This window comes from Castor canadensis, chromosome 3, assembly GCF_047511655.1.
Source record: "Castor canadensis chromosome 3, mCasCan1.hap1v2, whole genome shotgun sequence".
NCBI classification, from domain to species: Eukaryota; Metazoa; Chordata; class Mammalia; order Rodentia; family Castoridae; genus Castor; species Castor canadensis.
The window spans coordinates 113,018,566-113,040,694 of NC_133388.1; the positions used below are offsets into that span (position 1 = coordinate 113,018,566).

At 36.5% G+C, this 22,129-nt stretch overlaps 1 long non-coding RNA gene across 10 annotated transcripts in view; it reads left to right on the forward strand.

Annotated features, from left to right (window-relative positions):
* The window catches only part of LOC141421648 (uncharacterized), a 201,403-nt gene that overhangs the window by 105,275 nt on the left and 73,999 nt on the right, over positions 1-22,129 (forward strand). For 9 of the 10 annotated variants that reach the window (XR_012446305.1, XR_012446301.1, XR_012446299.1 and 6 more), the window contains one exon: positions 1,450-1,498. The exons of the other annotated variant lie outside the window; for it this stretch is intronic. This is a non-coding gene — a long non-coding RNA (uncharacterized lncRNA). The remainder of the gene's footprint in view (positions 1-1,449; positions 1,499-22,129) is intronic. 10 annotated transcript variants of the gene reach the window in all.

Genomic DNA, 22,129 nt, shown 5'->3' on the forward strand with positions numbered 1-22,129 from the left:
TATTTGTTGAAACATTTTGAACAGATTCCAAAGAGGAGGCCCTGAAAGGTATAGTACCATTAGTAATTACTAGTCACTGACTATATTTCTGCTATTACAAAAAATCTTGAAGCCCTTAGTCTATATTGATAATATGGTATAATAGCTCATGTCATTTAAAGTTTTTGATGGGTACTACCTTGAGACACATATTGTGGGTTTTTTTTAACATTAGGTATATAAAATGCAGTGTTTTCTTGTTGAGTCACATTTTGGTTAGCTTTAAAAGCAACTAACCAACAAGGTAGCATTAGAAGTGTGTCTTTTGCAAGGTAGGTCATATAACAAACCCAAATGGGGATTCTTATGCATAAGGGCAGTCTCATCATGAGGTAAGATGTGTAAAGTTTAACCACTGAAAGAATTCCAGAATATATCAGAATATATGAAAGCACACTATTAAAAATTAATGCCTGTTAAAAATAATTTTGGATGAACCAGACATCTAAACATGAAATCTAAAGATATAAACTTGTATGGGAAAATCTAGAAACATGTCTTTGCAACCACAGGGAAGGCATGGAGTCCTTAGTAGGAATACAAAAAAGCACCTGATGTACAACTAAAAACAAATGATTGACTTTCATCAAAATTAAAAACTTCAGCCAGCCCATCAAAACACATTACTAAGAAAATGAAAAGGCATTGCACAGAACAGAAGAAAAAAATCACATGGGAGGAGGACCCGGATTTAGAAGGAACAAAAAGTTCTGTTAATTACAGACAAACAACTAGTAAAAACTAGTTAAAAAACAGGCAGTTCAAAAAATATGAAGGAGACCAAGTTGTGCTCAGTATTATTAGGTAGGCCAATAGAGACTCATGGCATGATGAAATCATCTACATCTTTAATGGAATGCTGTTTACACAGGGGTATATGCTTGTTTATCAGAACTCAAGCAATTATATATCTCTGTACCTTTCATTGCATATTAATTTTATATCATGAAGTTAAAAGTGCTAAACGCAAAAAACAATTGACTGGTTGTTTCAAATTTTCTCAGCTATAACCATTGTAATTACAAACAAGTTTGGAAACAAAATTGTTATGTTCTTCCACTGAGACTTAATTGGAGCAGACAGTCTTCAAAATAGTCTATAGGGGATACTGGGAGAAAACTAATAGCACATAATCATCTCTGCACACTGGTGTAGATCTTTTGCAAGCATCTTAATGAAGTTTTTTGATGAGGAGATTGAGTTATGGAGATGAAGATCTAGCAAATGGAGAAACAGAATTTAACCTCAGACCAGCATGATTTGGCTCTCTTTCCATTCTATCTCATCAAGCTGTGGTCACCTCATGTCCCAAATCAGCATTTGTGTGAAGTCTCTATGGAAAAAAAAAAAAGAATGTGTATATCTCCACCATCTTTTCTAACTTCCTTTTCTCTCCTTCTACCACACTAGGATGAAACTGAATCAATCCTAGAGCAGATATGGAGACTGATTGAAGGAGGTTGGTGAAGATTAAGACAAGCAAATCTACAACTTACCATTATCATTCATGAAGTACATACACATGTGTGTCAACCTATTCTCTTTGTCCTCCTGAACTTTCATGCAGACTCATTTTGTCCAATCCATTCTTCGAATGTATTTGCTGGATATACTTAAAGGTCTGTTTGATGTGTGCAATTTTTTAAGCCTGGCTTGAGGCCTGTGACACAGCTGCTGTTCAGCTCCAGGTGTGATTTGGGCACCTTGAAAATAAACTTCTCAACATTATTTCAGGATGTGGTAAAACAATGTTCAAATTTAGTCTTCTCTCAATATTTTTGGAAAAACATGTCATTTTTGTGAGCTATTAGGTTATGGTACTGTTCTCTAAAAGTACAGGTAGTACCTGAAACACTGAGTCTGTTAAGCAGGCAAGTGTAATATGTGTTTTGAAGGGAAAAATACAAACATCTACACTAGCTTGTCAACATATGCACAGTTTTAATACATGAACATTTTTTACTGTGGCTCTTGAAAGAATTACAAAGTGCTTCATTTTGTGAGCATTTTTGATGAAATAAACTCTTTTATGAGTCTGAATGAAGCCTTGTGAATTTTGGATAATGAGGTTTCATAAATATAGAAAAACCATAAGCATTTCATTACTTGTAGGGAAAAATTAAGAGCTAAAACAAAATTTGTTCAGTGTGCTTCCCATTAGATGTGGAGGAGTTGGTTCTGTTACACTTACACTAGTTTATAATTAAAGTTTATGATTTATATAATATATAAATTATATATAAAGTATATAATTAAAGTTTATAATTTATAAAATCATGTTGGTGAGCTGGCCATCATTGTATGTGTTGAGAGCATAAAGACCTGTAGAAAGGATGTGCTCATTTGGTTAGAGGTTCTCAATTAAATCTCAGATCAAAGTTGTCTCAGGGATAACTTCAAAGACATTACACACAAGGACTAATTCACTGGAAAAAATTGTTACAAAGGTGAGCAGATCTTTAATGATCAAGGACAGTTACTTTTAATGAAGTCCACTGAAGAAAGCCCTTCAAATCTTGAAATGCAATCATGTAGTCCCATAACTCCATGAGTCACATCCCCCTGGGGAGGTTGCAAAAAGTGGTTGAAGATGGTTGTGATCTTTCACAGATGTCTAATGTATAATTAGAGACTAACATAAAAGTAAAAGGAAAACACTAATTGTATTAAATTGGTAATGAGTGACATAATATTTTAATACATACTATGAAGTTTCCTATATTTAACACTTTGAAGAATATCTAATTTTACTAACCATATTTTTACAATAATAAGTGAAGATACACAGGAGATACATAATACTTTCTTACCCTGACACATCTAGATATAACCAAGATCTGAACAGACTGGCTGTTGAATTACATTCAAAAAATATAAATTAAAATTATACATGGTGGGAATTAAAAACAATGAAACTTGTACTGACTTATTTGAGTAACTCAAAGTAAAATTAGTCCTGGAATCTTCAACTCCCAACTTTCTATCATGAAATTTAGATGCCATTTCTTCTCCACTGTGTGAAATTCTTACTAAAATTCTTTTTTTTTCATTTTTCTTTTATTATTCATGTGTGCATACAAGGCTTGGTTCATTTCTCCCCCCTGCCCCCACCCCCTCCCTTACCACCCATTCCACCCCCTCCCACTCCCCCCCCTCAATACCCAGCAGAAACTATTTTGCCCTTATCTCTAATTTTGTTGTAGAGAGAGTATAAGCAATAATAGGAAGGAACAAGGGGTTTTGCTGGTTGAGATAAGGATAGCTATACAGGGCATTGACTCACATTGATTTCCTGTGCGTGGGTGTTACCTTCTAGGTTATTTCTTTTTGATCTAACCTTTTCTCTAGTTCCTGGTCCCCTTTTCCTATTGGCCTCAGTTGCTTTAAGGTATCTGCTTTAGTTTCTCTGCATTAAGGGCAACAAATGCTAGCTAGTTTTTTAGGTGTCTTACCTATCCTCACCCCTCCCTTGTGTGCTCTCGCTTTTATCATGTGCTCATAGTCCAATCCCCTTGTTGTGTTTGCCCTTGATCTAATGTCCACATATGAGGGAGAACATACGATTTTTGGTCTTTTGGGCCAGGCTAACCTCACTCAGAATGATGTTCTCCAATTCCATCCATTTACCAGAGAATGATAACATTTCGTTCTTCTTCACGGCTGCATAAAATTCCATTGTGTATAGATACCACATTTTCTTAATCCATTCGTCAGTGGTGGGGCATCTTGGCTGCTTCCATAACTTGGCTATTGTGAATAGTGCCGCAATAAACATGGATGTGCAGGTGCCTCTGGAGTAACAGTCTTTTGGGTATATCCCCAAGAGTGGTATTGCTGGATCAAATGGTAGATCAATTTCCAGCTTTTTAAGTAGCCTCCAAATTTTTTTCCAGAGTGGTTTACTAGTCTACATTCCCACCAACAGTGTAAGAGGGTTCCTTTTTCCCCGCATCCTCGCCAACACCTGTTGTTGGTGGTGTTGCTGATGATGGCTATTCTAACAGGGGTGAGGTGGAATCTTAGTGTGGTTTTAATTTGCATTTCCTTTATTGCTAGAGATGGTGAGCATTTTTTCATGTGTTTTCTGGCCATTTGAATTTCTTCTTTTGAGAAAGTTCTGTTTAGTTCACGTGCCCATTTCTTTATTGGTTCATTAGTTTTGGGAGAATTTAGTTTTTTAAGTTCCCTGTATATTCTGGTTATCAGTCCTTTGTCTGATGTATAATTGGCAAATATTTTCTCCCACTCTGTGGGTGTTCTCTTCAGTTTAGAGACCATTTCTTTTGATGAACAGAAGCTTTTTAGTTTTATGAGGTCCCATTTATCTATGCTATCTCTTAGTTGCTGTGCTGCTGGGGTTTCATTGAGAAAGTTCTTACCTATACCTACTAACTCCAGAGTATTTCCTACTCTTTCTTGTATCAACTTAAGAGTTTGGGGTCTGATATTAAGATCCTTGATCCATTTTGAGTTAATCTTGGTATAGGGTGATATACATGGATCTAGTTTCAGTTTTTTGCAGACTGCTAACCAGTTTTCCCAGCAGTTTTTGTTGAAGAGGCTGCTATTTCTCCATCGTATATTTTTAGCTCCTTTGTCAAAGATAAGTTGCTTATAGTTGTGTGGCTTCATATCTGGATCCTCTGTTCTGTTCCACTGGTCTTCATGTCTGTTTTTGTGCCAGTACCATACTGTTTTTATTGTTATTGCTTTGTAATATAGTTTGAAGTCAGGTATTATGATACCTCCTGCATTGTTCTTTTGACTGAGTATTGTCTTGGCTATTCATGGCCTCTTGTGTTTCCATATAAATTTCACAGTAGATTTTTCAATCTCTTTAATGAATGTCATTGGAATTTTGATGGGAATTGCATTAAACATGTAGATTACTTTGGGGAGTATCGACATTTTTACTATGTTGATTCTACCAATCCATGAGCATGGGAGATCTCTCCACTTTCTATAGTCTTCCTCAATCTCTTTCTTCAGAAGTGTATAGTTTTCCTTGTAGAGGTCTTTCACATCTTTTGTTAGGTTTACACCTAGGTATTTGATTTTTTTTGAGGCTATTGTAAATGGAATTGTTTTCATACATTCTTTTTCCGTTTGCTCATTGTTAGTGTATAGAAATGCTAATGATTTTTCTATGTTGATTTTATATCCTGCTACCTTGCTATAGCTATTGATGATGTCTAGAAGCTTCTGAGTAGAGTTTTTTGGGTCTTTAAGGTATAGGATCATGTCGTCTGCAAATAGGGATATTTTGACAGTTTCTTTACCTATTTGTATTCCTTTTATTCCTTCTTCTTGCCTAATTGCTCTGGCTAGGAATTCCAGTACTATGTTGAATAGGAGTGGAGATAGTGGGCATCCTTGTCTGGTTCCTGATTTTAGAGGGAATGGTTTTAATTTTTCTCCGTTAAGTATAATGCTGGCTGTAGGTTTGTCATATATAGCTTTTATAATGTTGAGGAACTTTCCTTCTATTCCTAGTTTTCTTAGAGCTTTTATCATGAAATGATGTTGGATCTTATCAAAGGCTTTTTCTGCATCTATTGAGATGATCAAGTGTTTTTTGTCTTTGCTTCTGTTAATGTGGTTTATTGCGTTTATTGATTTTCGTATGTTGAACCACCCCTGCATCCCTGGGATGAAGCCTACCTGGTCGTGGTGAACAATCTTTTTGATGTGTTGCTGAATTCGATTTGCCATTATTTTGTTGAGGATTTTTGCATCAATGTTCATTAAGGAGATTGGCCTATAGTTCTCCTTTTTGGAGGTGTCTTTGCCTGGTTTTGGGATAAGTGTAATACTGGCTTCATAAAATGTGTTTGGCAGTTTTCCTTCCCTTTCTATTTCATGGAACAGTTTAAGGAGGGTTGGTATCAGTTCTTCTTTAAAGGTCTGATAGAATTCAGCAGAGAATCCATCAGGTCCTGGACTTTTCTTTTTGGGGAGACTCTTGATTGCTGCTTCAATTTCATTTTGTGTTATAGGTCTATTCAGGTGATTAATTTCCTCTTGGTTCAGTTTTGGATGATCATATGTATCTAGAAATCTGTCCATTTCTTTTAGATTTTCAAATTTATTTGAATATAGGTTCTCAAAGTAGTCTCTGATGATTTCCTGGACTTCCATGGTGTTTGTTGTTATCTCCCCTTTTGCATTCCTGATTCTACTAATTTGGGTTTTTTCTCTCCTCATTTTAGTCAGGTTTGCCAGGGGTCTATCGATCTTGTTTATTTTTTCAAAGAACCAACTTTTTGTTTCATTAATTCTTTGTATGGTTTTTTTGGTTTCTATTTCGTTGATTTCAGCTCTTATTTTTATTATTTCTCTCCTTCTATTTGTTTTGGGATTTGCTTGTTCTTGTTTTTCTAGGAGTTTGAGATGTATCATTAGGTCATTGATTTGGGATCTTTCAATCTTTTTAATATATGCACTCATGACTATAAACTTTCCTCTCAAGACTGCCTTAGCTGTGTCCCATAGGTTCCGGTAGTTTGTGTTTTCATTTTCATTGACTTCTAGGAACTTTTTAATTTCCTCTTTTATTGCATCGATGATCCATTCTTCATTAAGTAATGAGTTATTTAGTTTCCAGCTGTTTGCATGTTTTTTGTCTTTACTTTTGTTGTTGAGTTCTACTTTTACTGCATTGTGGTCAGATAGTATGCATGGTATTATTTCTATTTTCTTATATTTGCTGAGGCTTGCTTTGTGCCCAAGGATATGATCTATTTTGGAGAAGGTTCCATGGACTGCTGAGAAAAATGTATATTGTGTAGAGGTTGGATGAAATGTTCTGTAGACATCTACTAGGTCCACTTGATCTATTGCATATTTTAGATCTTGGATTTCTTTATTGAGTTTTTGTTTGGATGACCTATCTATTGATGATAATGGAGTGTTAAAGTCTCCCACAACCACTGTGTTGGCGTTTATATATGCTTTTAGGTCTTTCAGGGTATGTTTGATGAAATTGGGTGCGTTGACATTGGGTGCGTACAGATTGATGATTATTATTTCCTTTTGGTCTATTTCCCCTTTTATTAGTATGGAATGTCCTTCTTTATCTCGTTTAATCAATGTAGGTTTGAAGTCTACTTTGTCAGAGATAAGTATTGCTACTCCTGCTTGTTTTTGGGGGCCATTGGCTTGGTAAATCTTCTTCCAGCCTTTCATCCTAAGCATATGCTTATTTCTGTCGGTGAGATGAGTCTCCTGTAAGCAACAAATTGTTGGATCTTCTTTTTTAATCCACTTTGCCAAACAGTGTCTTTTGATGGGTGAATTAAGTCCATTAACATTAAGTGTTAGTACTGATAGGTATGTGGTGATTCCTGCCATTTAGTTATCTTAGTTGTTTGAAGGTTTGATTGTGTGTACCTAACTTGATGTTACTCTCTACTGTCTTGCTTTTTCTTATCCTGTGGTTTGGTGCTGCCTGCCTTTTCATGGTTAAGTTGGGTGTCACTTTCTGTGTGCAGGATCCCTTGCAGAATCTTTTGTAATGGTGGCTTTGTGGTCACATATTGTTTTAGTTTCTGCTTATCATGGAAGACTTTTATTGCTCCATCTATTTTGAATGATAGCTTTGCTGGGTAGAGTATCCTGGGGTTGAAGTTATTTTCATTCAGTGCCCGGAAGATCTCACCCCACGCTCTTCTTGCTTTTAATGTTTCTGTTGAGAAGTCTGCTGTGATTTTGATGGGTTTACCTTTGTATGTTACTTGTTTTTTCTCTCTTACAGCCTTCAATATTCTTTCCTTAGTTTCTGAACTTGTTGTTTTAATGATGATATGTCGTGGAGTAGTTCTATTTTGATCTGGTCTGTTTGGTGTCCTGGAGGCCTCTTGCATTTGTATGGGAATATCTTTCTCTAGATTTGGGAAATTTTCCGTTATTATTTTGTTGAATATATTACGCATTCCCTTCGCTTGCACCTCTTCTCCTTCTTCGATGCCCATGATTCTCAAGTTTGGTCTTTTGATGGAGTCGGTGAGTTCTTGCATTTTCTTTTCACAGGTCTTGAGTTGTTTAATTAATAGTTCTTCAGTTTTTCCTTTAATTACCATTTCATCTTCAAGTTCTGAGATTCTGTCTTCTGTTTGTTCTATTCTGCTGGATTGGCCTTCTGTTTTGTTTTGCAGTTCTGTTTCGTTCTTTTTTCTGAGGTTTTCCATATCCTGGCTGTTTTCTTCTTTATTGTTGTCTATTTTTGTCCTGAGTTCATTTATCCATTTATTCATTGTGTTTTCTCTTTCACTTTGGTGTTTATACAGTGCTTCTATGGTTTCCTTTATTTCTTCTTTTGCTTTTTCAAATTCTCTATTTTTATTGTCTTGGAATTTCTTGAGTGTTTCCTGTACATTTTGGTTGACCCTATCCAGTATCATCTCTATAAAATTCTCATTGAGTACTTGTAGTATGTCTTCTTTTAAATTATTCTTGTGGGCTTCATTGGGTCCTTTGGCATAGTTTATCTTCATTTTGTTGGAGTCTGGATCTGAGTTTCTGTTCTCTTCATTCCCCTCTGGTTCCTGTACTAATTTTTTGCTGTGGGGAAACTGGTTTCCTTGTTTTTTCTGTCTTCCTGTCATTGTCCTTGGTGTTGTTACTGTCCCTGTACTGTGTGTAATTAAGTATTTTCTAGCTTGTAATAATAACAATGGTAATATTAAGAATGGAAGAGTGAGCTGAGATGGAAAGCAAGAAGTTAAAGAAAAGGGGAAAACAAATATACAGACAAGAGGGAGAAAGCAGAACAAGGTATCAGACAAGAGAGTTTCAAAGGTATAAACAGGGACTGTTAGTGTACTAATCGACAGTAAGCTGAATAGACAATAGAGAGACAGAGAGAGGATTGAAAATCAAAGATAAAAAAAATAAAAAATAAGTATATGAAAGTAATATCTATTTATAAAAATGAATTAAAATAAAATGGAAAATAGAAAATTAAAAAAAAAAAAACCAAAAAACTTCCAAGTTTATATGCAATGCAATTTCAGTCTTAATAATTTGGATGTCCGTCTCAATCTCCAGTCCTGGAGTTGGTGCCTCAGATGTTGTTCTGTAGTTGTCTCATCAAAGGGGATGCATAAAGTAGAACAAAACTACACTCACACACACACAGAAGAAAAAAAATAAAAATAAAAATAAAAATAAATTAAAAAAAAAAGCCCCACCAAGTGTCCCCAGTTCAAATGCAATACAGTTTCAGTAAGTTTTTCGGCTTGCAGGTGTAATTCGGTTGTTCTCTCATCAAAGGTAGGGAGAAAAAGAAAAAAAAGCATCTGGAGGCAGTTCTGAGAGTGGTATCTGCAACTGTGGCTTGCCTGCCTGCTGCTCTCAGCCTGTAGCTGGCGGCGTTATTTATGCAGATCTCTGGGGTGAGCTAGCACTCACCTGGTCCCACAGGCTTTGTTTGCTCAGAGTTCTCCTGTGCGGGGGCCTCTGCTACAGGCTTTCCCCTTTCCAAGCACTGGTAAAGGTGACACTGCCCCGCGTTGTCAGGCCTGGGTGTTTATTTACAGTTCACGTGGGAAGTGGGTCTTCCCTCCTCTCACAAGCGTCCCTGCTCCTGGTTGCTGGGCGCGCCCCGCTCCTGCCAGAGCCTCTCCTGCCCGCCAGGCTTGTTTATTTACAGTCCCGGGAAGGATTCCCTTCCCCCAATCTTCAGCGCTCAGGGCGCCCCACCCTCTTTCCAGAGTGTCTTAACTGTTCTTATTGCTTAGTACTCAATTTCTCTCTTTTTCCCTGGGTGGAGGTCAGTCTGTCCAGGGGGCTATGCTGCTCTGGCCCAGGCTTGTCTGTGGGGAACCGCGGTACCGTGAAGCTCACCTGGTCCGCGTCTTCCCAAGCCGTATGGGCGCCAGCCACTGGCGGCCCCGGGGGCCCTCCTCGGTTCTCCGTTTAATGTGAAGTGGAGATTCTCTGCGCCGGCTGGAGATGTGGAGGAGTCAAAGTTATGCCTTTTCTCGGTGATTATGCCTGCAAAGTGTGTCTCCTGCATCTCTCCAAGATTTCACTATAGGAGGGTCACTTTCTGCTTCCTACCTCTAGCCGCCATCTTGGAATTCCCCCACTAAAATTCTTAAAAATTCATAACTAAGTGGTATATTATGCACCATATATTGCAATTTGCAATTCCATGATTTATCACTTGAGTTTAGTGGCCAGACATTAAACTATTGCTCAATGGTCACCATTGGAAGATTTGAGGGATGAAGACAGTGAAAGAATCCCAAATAAGGGACTAAATGAGGGCTTGTTCCATCTTCAAAACACCAAACTAAAAGACCAGCTTGCTAGAGGTGTTTAATCAATCTTGCTAAACATACTAAAAGTGCTTTCAGAGAAACAAGTGTCACTTACACCTTAAATGCATTCTGATTGCTCATATGGCAAGGATTGAAACGCTTTCATTTCCCTTAGCTTAATATTTTATGGTTAACACATTTCTTGCAATGGGACATTTTAAAAGCTAATTCTCTAGGACAGTTTTTTGTAGTTTTACCATGAGCAAAGAGGCTAGCCAAGAATGACAATTTCTTCCTTCCTTCCTTCCATTTTTCCTTCCTTCCTTCCTTCCTTCTTTCCTTCCTTTCTTCCTTCCATAGAACTTATTGTGTAGCCTAGGCTGTCCTCAAACTTGTGATCCTCCTGCCTCCCTTTCCCAAGTGCTGGGATCACAGGCGAGTGACATAACACCCAAATTAGTTTCTTTACTAATCTTAACCTCAGAAATGTACTTATTTATGGAATTTTGCTTGGCTAGCTCCATGCTAGTTTTTCACTCTGCAACTTCATCCTAACACTCCAAACACTACCTCTGTCTGATTCCAGAAGATTCCCTTTCTTGATGTATATGCTTAAATATGAACTCTACTGACCGAACTATACATTCCTAATGGCAGAAATTTGTTCTCTCTCCTCACTACTACTTAGAATGCTACATTTCTCAATCATACTGGTCAGTAATGTTGCTGATGAAACAACTCCCATTGTGGGGCCATTAGAAATGGACACATTGCCAGAAAACAGAGCCTGCATGCTCTCCTTCAATATGAATGAACACACTGCTGACAGTCCAGGCTTTAAGTATATATGGGCTCTGACTTTCCCACCTTCTTTCCAATGTTATGTGTTATCTTTTTCCACATCTGGTCCAGGTATACTTGAAGTTATTGAGGGATGGGACACAATGGAAAAATAAAATAAAGGAAAAACACAGATATCTTTGGCCCTAAGTTAAGTGGGGAAAGGATTAGTAGAGGTAGAGAAGAAGATAGTGAGAGGAATAAGCTTGGTTAAGAAGTAATAAAACCTCAACATATTTGTGCATATTCAACACTAATTTGAGACAAGTATGGATTTGAGAAAGAATACTAAATTGTACCTTTGCTTTCAACCTCAGAGACATATAACTAGAGGGTGTTGCCATATACTGAGGCAGATCTTTTATGGCAGATATTTACCAATGTTTCTCCTAGATGGCAGGCAAAACTGTAGTTTTGCATACCCTGTATAGTCACCTAAAATGCCACATCAGCTTGCATAGTTTTGTGGGTGTATATATTTTAATATATACACATAATATTTCAATGCTATAGACAATACCATTTTCTTACATATTTCTATAGTTGTCTATCCATAAATCACCTTTAACACTGATCTTGGTTACATAAAACTATCATAATGTTACAGTGGGTTTGCCATACAAGTGACTTTTCTATAGTTTCTGGTAACAGCTTGGGAAGTTTCTGCCAAATAATGGCTTTAACCATTTTTTTAGTTGTTTCTTGTGATGAAACTTATCATGATATGCTGCTCTCCATGGGTGTAGCTCAAAATCCATTTTGAACTTTATGTAACCTGAAAAAAGTCAATACTTCATCATCAAGTTCAGCAATGCTTATTTCCTTAAGAGGAAAAAAAAAACAAATGGGAAGTGATTAACTACCAGTATTAAAAGTTATACCCCAAGTTAGAAATAAGGAGTGTGATGTACATGATAATAAATACTGCTATGAAAATTATCCTTTTTATGTGTAGGCTGTACATTGTAATATTTTATTTCAAATAAATAATTCAGTGCTTTCTACATGTTGGGCTTAATTTGGGCTCTTACATAATTACCCTTAATTTTTAAAAAATTCATCTAGTATTTCAACATATAAAGCTTATTGTGTTTCTGGTTTTAATCTTAAGAAGTTGTTTTTATTAGTTTAGTTAACAATCAGTGGAAAGAAATGACTGCGCTGTGTAAAATTTGTTTAGGAAAATATGAATATTGTTTTCCAGAAATACCAACACTATAGTTTTGGATAAATTAGAGATTATCAAAATTGATGTAATTCAAGATATTCCATTAAATGGATAGTTTATATCCCAAAATAAGCTTTTCCTTTAGCATACATTTTGTATTTGGAATCTCTTTTATAGCCTTTTGTAGTAAATAGTCTTCATGGTATCATGATGTAATTGATGAAGATTGGATGACTTGGATAGCAGGTCCTGAAGGCTTCCTTCACTTGTTCCCCAATAAACTCCCTCACATTCAGGCTGTAGATCATACCATCCATTCGCCTGGAAAATTGGGGCTTGGTTGAGCTTCAACTTAATGTGGACTGTGTAATTGGTGATAGATACAGTATTGATAGCCAGTTGTGAGCTGTGGCAGGATGGTACGGGTGGCAGTGTTTCCTCTTAAGTTCAAGTTGGAAGCCCTATGTCCCAGTACCTCAGAGGGGTAATTAAGTTAAAATGAGACAATTAGGCTGGGCCTTAATCCAGTATGACTGATGTCCTTATAAGAACAGAAGATTTGGACTGCACACCAAGGAGAGAGACCTCAGGAGCATTCAGCATTGCTGACACTTTGATCTTGAACCTCTCCCTCCAAACTATGAGAAAATACATTTCTGTTAAACCACCCAAGGCATCCACCAATGGTATACTAAAGTGATAATAGTGGAAGGCCCTGAGCATTCACAGCATCACAGGTATAGAAGCAGAGATACCAATTAATAGGACTATAACATGTGCTAGTTTTTCTGGGTCTTGTTGATACATTGGACATTATCTATAAAATGAGGAAAGTGATTGCTCATCAGTGTAAGGTGCACAGTAAGTCATATGGCTCCTTGGCAGTATTTAATGTGACCATGACCTCCTTTCTGAAACTATAAGGCAGAAAAGCTGTACCTTAAGAACTTGATTAGAAGAGGTCCAGAGCTTAGAGCTGGTTAAATTATGAACTCTGGCAAGTCTGCTTTGCCAAGACCAGAGCCCCACTTGAGAAGAAACTGATACTTGCAATGGGGACATCTGAATCAATGAACTAAAAAATTTTAACTCACAGATTTCTCTATATTCTCTATGTTTTCATAGATGACCACTTCCTCTCATTAAATCAGAGTACCTACATTACTTGAAGATGATGCATAGGGCTCTGACTTGCAAGAAACCACCTGTCCCTGTAGAATATTTCCTGCCTTTTAAACTCACCTGTGTCACTTACAACATTAGCTAGCTTGGGAATGCTGGGCCTGCTGTGGTAGGAAATTGACAGTCCTCTAAGGTTGCCACAGGCCTTAACTAACATATATTGGGTGAATATGAATGGAACTAGCTGCTTAGTGTAGATCAAGAGTGGAAGACACAAGGTTAGTTAAGGAGAGTAACTAATCTTTTGATACAAGATTATTTTCCCATGATATAGGACCTAAAACTCTTCAGTCATGGGATATCATGTGATACTCATAAGTTGTGAGGATGGTTCTTGGAAACAACAATAACTTATGCAAAACAAAATAGAAATTTCAGAATTTCTGTGGAAGGTTGTTGAGGAGGGGTTAATAAAAACTAATATTTATGAGCATAGCAGAGTGGGTATCTCATGAATTCCAGAAAACCCAGGTGAGTATGTCTCACAGGGGACATAAACTTTTCTCAAAATGAGCAGAAGCTCATTGGAGAAGGAAGCACCAGCTTCATTGAGAGGCTCAGTGAGGATTTTTCTCTACAGTTCAGAACTGAGAATAGGAGGTGCTGTTATAGAATAGAGACCCAAATTGCAAAGGGAATGACAGTGTCTTCAAATGAAGGCTAGATAGTATCATTAAACAATCAGAAGTTTGGTGACTGCAATTATGATAATGAGTGATGACATAAGAGTAGAAGCAAAGGGAGCTGAGCCTTGCAGGGATGGCCCCTGGAGCATGACTAGGAATTCATAGACATCTGTAAGGCTTGTAAACTAAATGACTATATCAACTGATTCCCAGGGATCAGAAATATCAGGATTACACTTTGTTAGAGTGGGATATGTAGGACACCAATCATTAATGGAGCTCCAACCCAAATCTGCCTCACACTTGTTCTTTCCACTAAACATAATAGTCATTTCCCTAACCCCACATGTAAAATTTAAATTGACACAATTAGTGGTTGGAAAAACCACTATATTGGTCCTTGCTTTGGTATAGTACTAACAGTCATTCAAAAGACCTGGGGAAAATGTTAAAACTGCTCCTTGATGTGCTACCTACCATCCCAACTCCATAACCAAGACAATAAATTTTTAAAATTGCATTTTTGGAGGAATGGTTGGTTTTGGTAATATGTTTAAGGATATAAAAATGCATGAGTGATAGTTGACATTTAATTTAACTGTGTGACCTTTATGAAAACTAGCTGGGTCCTAGAGATGATGGTGGACTTACAAATATTTTCATAGTGTGGCTTCCAAGATATTTTCAGTTGTTGACATTTTCCAGCCAATGAACAAAAGGAAGCCCAAGACAAATGGCCTAGCCTCTAAGGAAGCAACCTTGACAAAATTCTTTAAATCAAAACTAACGAAAGTAGAGAAAATATACTTGCCCATGACCTGCATGGGTATGCTGCAGGAACCTGACTATGAGTGGCAGGAAATGAGAAATAAGACACACACAGACATACAGACATAAAAGAGAAAAGCCGGGGACGAGAGGACTGCACATTCCTGATGGGAAATAAGAGCATCTACCTGAGCCAGAGTGTTTATTTTATTAGATCAGTGCAAGGAAAAGTCTCAAGCTTCAACAATTCTCTGATAAAAGGTAAAAGGATTGAGGTTTGTTGGACTAATAAGGCTAATGAAGCTTAGTTACAACAAATAAGTTCTGGAATCATCAAGACACATAGGACAGCTTATCTAAGGTATTGATTAATGTGGCATCCGGGAATCTCCTAAAAGTTCTGGTACTTTATCTAGACTTGCATCAGGGGCTGGTATGTGGACACAGCAGGTTGTTTTCTTAAAGGAGATGTGAGAAAAAAGGTCAAGACACTAGATACTAGGAAAATTATGGTAGAAGAGGCTGTGCAAACTTCTACATGGAGAAGCTGTGCAAACTCCATTATATCTCAGTCCAGGGTTCATGCCTGGTCCCCAATAAAATATAAAGTAAAGTGTGGCAATATGGAAAATACAGATGAGATGATAGAAATAAACTCAAATATGAGCATAATTCTATTAAATGTTAATGGACTAAATTCACATGTTTAAAAAGGATGTAATTATAAAAAATAAATTTAAAAGGAAATGGTAATTACAGGAGATTGCTCATACAAAACAGCAAGTTGAAAATAAAGGGATTCAAAAAGACAAACTATCTGACTACTTACAAAAATCTGCTGCTATAATATGAATATTAGACAGCATACAAATAAAACATTACAGCTGAAAGCTCTAAGTAAAACATTAAACTGAAAGCAAAGATCTGCTCAGAAGATGTGATAAGCCTTATTTTTATATAATTCTATTCCAAGGCTTCAAATATATATCAAACAAAAATTAATCAAATTAGAGGATGAACTCATATCACTACTGGTAGATCAAAGAGTAACACATTGGTAAGGATATGGGTGATTTCCTTAACAAATTTAATAACATAATTTAATGGAAACATGCAAAATGATGATAACATGCAGCAAATGATGAATATTTATTATTTCCAAATGTACAAAAAACCAGTTCCAAAAACTTTCAAAGCATGAATAAAAATCAGAACTCTCTCATGACAGGACAGTGGATTTAGAAATCATCTATTAAGAGACAGCTTTAATAAATCTTAATGCTTTTGGAAAATGTATAGAACTCCATTATAACAGTTACAAAATATTTTGAGATAAATGGCAATAAGAACAGCTCAAAGATGGAGAAGGTAATAGATGCATTTTGGAGATATAGTGTTGAAATTCTATGCCTCATGCTGTGAAGTCCTAGTATAACTAGCTTTGGAAAGACTCTCCAGTGTAGATCTCAATTTTCTTGTTTGAGAAAATGTGTATTCCATGCGTAATTCATTTCACTGACAAGCACTCTGAGTGGCTGAATTGTCCTTCTTAAAAATGGTTTGAGGCTACTAACACAATTTTTTAAGAAGAATTTCAAGAGTATTTTAGCTAAGCCTTGTCTTATAAGGGATACGTTGGCCTTAAAATAGAATGTTATTGAGCACTTACTTATTTATTAACATCTAAGTTGTAATTAAGTGTAATGCTGTTTACCAGTGGAACCTGGGTAACCGAAGCCAGAAGAGATGATGAGGGGACTACTGAGTCCTGCTCAATAGCCACTTTAATGAAGTATACATTGCTTTTTATAAACTCCTTTTACACAGAGAGCATTTGGTCAGAAAAAGCATGCCAAGTATTATGTGTCAAGGTTACATTAGCACAGGGAAGCACAGTTAAAATTAACTCTTTGTTATGTCTCCTTTAAAACGGGAAGAGAGAAGCTGGAGAAGCACACGGTCAACATAACTTTTTTATTTACATCTGAAGAACACGAAACCATCTGGGAACCTTGGGTATTGTCTTTCTGGATGTCTGGCTTTCTCACAAGGCCACATACCAACTCACACAGGCAAGGTCTGGTCTGAGACTTTTGCCCCAGTTCTTTAGAGATTTCTCACAAGGCCAGATGCCAACTCACACACAACCAGGCACAGTCTGGTTCTGAGGACTTTGCCCCAGTTTCTTGGAACTTTCTCACCAGGCCAGGTACCCACTCATACAGGCAAGGTCCCAGTGCTGGCTCCAACAATTTCCCCCTTTTTATTTTTTAAAAATAGCAATCCCAATGTGACCGTGGTTTCAGCAGTTTTGTAAGATTTTAATTGTCGTTGGAGACAGGATTATCCTATAGATAAAATGATAAGACAATAAAAGTAATGCTGGCTCCTAATAGACTATGCATAATGCATTGAAGCCAAAACCTAGGATCCATACCTTGTAAAGTGTCTGCAGTACCTTTTGCCAAGCCTTCACAAGAAATGCCAGGCAATTTACTTTTGAATGTGTTAAAAATGTCTCTTTTTAATTCTTTCACATCTAAGGTGATATTACCTCTGAGATCTTGTAAATGGTATTTTATTTGCTCCCAACTAAATCAGGAAGCATTATATTTTGCTGGAGTAACACAATACATAGTAACATTCCAATCACAGTAAAGCATTAATTGATGTTGTATGCTAACCATCTGATCCCCTACTCATGACACAGCTTGTTGTAGGTCTCCTATTTTGTTTTCTATCTCTTCATTGATTTTAGATTGGGTAGTACATACCATGTATTATTGATTTTGCCATTGTGCAAGAAACTCACATGTTTGTTTTTTAAGTTCCCTATATATTCTGGTTATCAGCCCTTTGTCTGATGTGTAGCTGGCAAATATTTTCTCCCACTCTGTGGGTGTTCTCTTCAGTTTAGAGACCACTTCTTTTGATGAACAGAAGCTTTTTAGTTTTATGCGGTCCCATTTATCTATGCTATCTCTTAGTTGCTGTGCTGCTGGGGTTTCGTTGAGAAAGTTCTTGCCTATACCTACTAACTCCAAAGTATTTCCTACTCTTTCCTGTGTCAACTTTAGAGTTTGTGGTCTGATATTAAGATCCTTGATCCATTTTGAGTTAATATTGGTACATGGATCTAGTTTCAGTTTTTTGCAGACTGCTAACCAGTTTTCTCAGCAGTTTTTGTTGAAGAGGCTGCTATTTCTCCATGATATATTTTTAGCTCCTTTGTCAAAGATAAGTTGGTTATAGTTGTGTGGCTTCATATCTGGGTCCTCTATTCTGTTCCACTGGTCTTCATGTCTGTTTTTGTGCCAGTACCATGCTGTTTTTATCATTATTGCTTTGTAATATATTTTGAAGTCAGGTATCGTGATACCTCCAGCATTGTTCTTTTGACTGTGTTTGAATGGAAGTCTGTAATGCTACTCCTTCCACTGCAGCCATAGTAGCAATGGCAATCAGACCAACCATAGCAAGAATAATCCATTTGATAAATCTTTTTGATCATGTTAATAATTTAGACACTATTTTAGTCACTAAACCTTCTAAGGGAGAGTGTTGTCATTCTCTTGTTAAGTGTACAGTCTACAATCAAAGCAATCAACACTTTTTAGAGTAAAATTAAAACTAAAGTTCCAAGAGCTAAGAAACATGGTAAATTGACAAATGCTTGTGCATAAAATGATGCATTATTATCAAAGACATAGTCAGACCAGGAATGTTTGCTTCCAGAAAAGTTTCCTTTCCGGTAGGTCATCAGCGCAGAGGCAACAACCAATTTCCAGGACTCAGGTTGGTCTGGATAAGTAATATTATGTATTAGCAATTGGGGCCTTGGGGATGACATTCCCCATCATACCATGCTATTAGTCTTTTCATATGATGTTCTCTATCTAATGGACTATTTTGTCAAACAATTTTATTAATATAATCATAGACCATGCTATTCCAATCTTCAGGACAATTGTGTACAAAGCATCCATGAGGGCCCCAATGAATAAAAGAGAAATTATGAGTAAATACAAGTAACTTTCCAGCACTGGAATGGCAATTGCTCCAATGAGGAGGGGAATATTTCCAATGTTTATAATAGTCTTTTATGTGGCCTGTTCCACTTGTTCATCTGTAGGAGTCTCCCTCTGAGGGGTGGTTGTCACTTTGTTGGACATGTTCATTGGTTTTTCTGGGACTGATGCTCTGAAGAGGAACCCACAATGTTTCAGGGGATACATTGACATCTGTAGAAACACATGCATAACCCTGCCCTTTTTAAGTAAGACCCCGAGCAACCAAAAGTTAAAAGATTTATACCAAATCAGGATTTGTCTGTCTGGCAAAGAGGAAGGTTCACCAAAATGTTTATCTGCTGCAGTCAAAATATCACCCTGAGGTAAATTTAAAAAATGTAAAGTAAAAACTGTTAATGCTAAGGTATCTCGGGGGGGTTCCCCTTTTTTATTTTTTAACAATTGTTTTTAGGGTTCTATGTGCCCTTTCAACAATAGCTTGTCCTTGTGGATTATAATGTTTTCATAACTTTGTGAGTAGTAGAAATAAAAGCAGTTTCAATAGCAGGAAACAGTCTTACTACATAAGCTGAATCTCAGACAATATTTAATGGTTTATCTGTAATATTTTGCAAAAAATAAATCAGAACTGTGAATTCTATCTGTTGTGCAGAAGAATAGTTTGAATAGTTTCATGTAATTCAAGTCCATGTATGCCTCCTTTACCAGATGATGATCCATTTATATAATAAACTGAAGCATGAAATAGAGGATTTAATTTTACTATAGTATTAACAATAAATGGAGTTCATTTTTTAAAAATCCCACAACTTACCTGCTGGGTAATGATTACCTATATATCCATAATAATTGTTTATACTATTATTTAAATTATCATTAAGGGGTAACAAATTTTCAAATTGTTTGTTAGTGAGGGGTAAAATAATGAGTTGTGGATCAAATCTCAAAATCTGTAGGCATCTTGTTCCTGCCTGTATAATTGAAGAGGATATTAGACCAATATATGAAGTTAACACTTTAGTTTGTTTTTGTTTTAAATATAACCATTTTTAAAGAGAGTTTTGGGGGGCTAAAATTCCTGCAGGAGAATATGGAGAAGGAAATATTAACAAGGAAATAGGTTTTAAAGGATCAAATCTTGTTAGAAAGGCAGTCTGTAAATGTGACTCAAAAAATTGTAATTCATTTTCAGCATCAAGTGTTAAAGTCTGAGGCCTGTCCAGGGTGGTATCACCTTCTAGGACAGAAAACAAATTAGTAAGTTTATAATTTAGTATACCTGAAGAAGGTAGTAACTACTAGTAACTTCTGAAAGTCAGTTAGAGTTGTTAATGAATCTCTTCGTATGGCAGATTTTTGAGGACAAATGGTAACTCACCCAACTGCATGAACTAAATATTGAAAAGGAGTAGTAGTTTGTATTTTTTGAGGAACTATTTACAATCCTTCTACTTGTAAAGCTTTTTGTGTGGCTTCAGAATTTTTTTGTAATTGTTTAGAACATGCATGAGAAATTAAAATGTCATCCAAATAGTGGATGATATATGCATCAGGAAATGTTATTCTAACAGGTTGTAATATTTTTCCTACAAAATACTGACACATAGTGGGGTGACTAGTCATATCCTGTTGCAGCACTGTCCATTGATATCTTTGTAAAAGTTCTTGCTGATTTAAGCTCGAACAGAAAATGCAAACCTTTCCCTATCTTTGGGATATATAGATAGAGTATAAAAGCAATCCTGTAAATCTAAAACAATCAAAGGCCATCCTTTAGGAATACATGCAGGAGTAGGCAAATCCAGGTTGTAAAGCTCCCATAGTTATCATAGATGCATTTACATTTCTTAAATCTATAAGAAGTCTCCATTTTCCAGATTTTTTTCTTAATAACAACCACTAGGGAATTCCAAGAAGAAAAGGAAGGTTCTATATGTTTATGCTCTAATTGTTTTTTAACTAATTGTTTTAAATCCTGTAATTTTTCATTATTCAGGGGCCACAATATTAAAATTATAGGGAATCTACCCAGTGTCACTGTTCCATCCTGCCAAATTTTCTCTACAAAAAGGAGAATCAGGATCATAAGTTGCACAAGACTTCTTAATGTCTTTTATAAGATTCATATCCAATCCATTGAAAGTGTTATTGCTATTACATTTCCTCTTCAATGTTTCCCCTTTCAGGATGTTCATTCCAATTCTCCTCCTCTGGGGGAGGAGGAAAATAATCAGCAGTTTCTCTTGGAGGAGCCATTGCAATTGCCAGTATTGCATGTGGTGGGGGTTTACTTTCAGTTTCCTCTGGCACAATAAAGCCATGACTAAAGCACATTTTACTTTCCTTAGTGATTTTTTTCCATATCACCTGCATCTAATTTACACTCATGAAGGAAGGGCACAGCATCTTTTTCTAAATTTTCTTCTCTTCTCTCTCTTCCAAGTATAAGAATTACAGATTTAACCAAAGCCCATGTTATCCAAAAAATGAACAGGTATATTTTCTCCCTGTTTGTATGCCTTTTCAACATTTTTATGTGCTTGCTCCCAAACTTAATCTAAAGTACCTTTCTCAGGAAACCAAGGATTATACTCACAAGTTACTTCTAAGCAGTCCTTTAACAAGGATTATACTCACAAATTACTTCTAAGCAGTCCTTTAACTGCTGTTTGGAAACTCAAGCTCCTCCTCATAATAAAAAATGACGCACAAGTGAAAGAAAAGGCTGGACTCTGTGCTGATTTTGCCCCATCTTGTCTCACTTACCTCATTCTGTGAGGAGGGTCTTCATGTCACTTTCAAAATTCTCCTTCAGGTTCCTGTTTGGGTGCCAAATGTAATGCCATTTCCCATTGGAACCTAGGTGATCAAAGCTGGAAGAGATGAGGGAACTTCTGAGTCCTCCTCACTTAAGTGTTGTATTAAATAACTGGAGAAAGTGGGCATTCTTGTCTCATTCCTGATTTTAGAAGGAATATTTTTAATTTTTTCCCCATTTTAGTACAATAATGGCTGCAGGTTTATCCTATACAAGCTTTTAATGTTGATTTATGTTCACTCTCTTCTTAGTTTTTTTAAGGCTTTCATCACAAAGGGCTTTTGAATTTTGTTAAAGGTTTTTTCCTCTGTCTATTGAAATGATAATGTGATTTTTTTCCTTGATTTTGTTTATGTGTTGTATTATGTTCACTGCATATTTTGAGCCACCTTTGA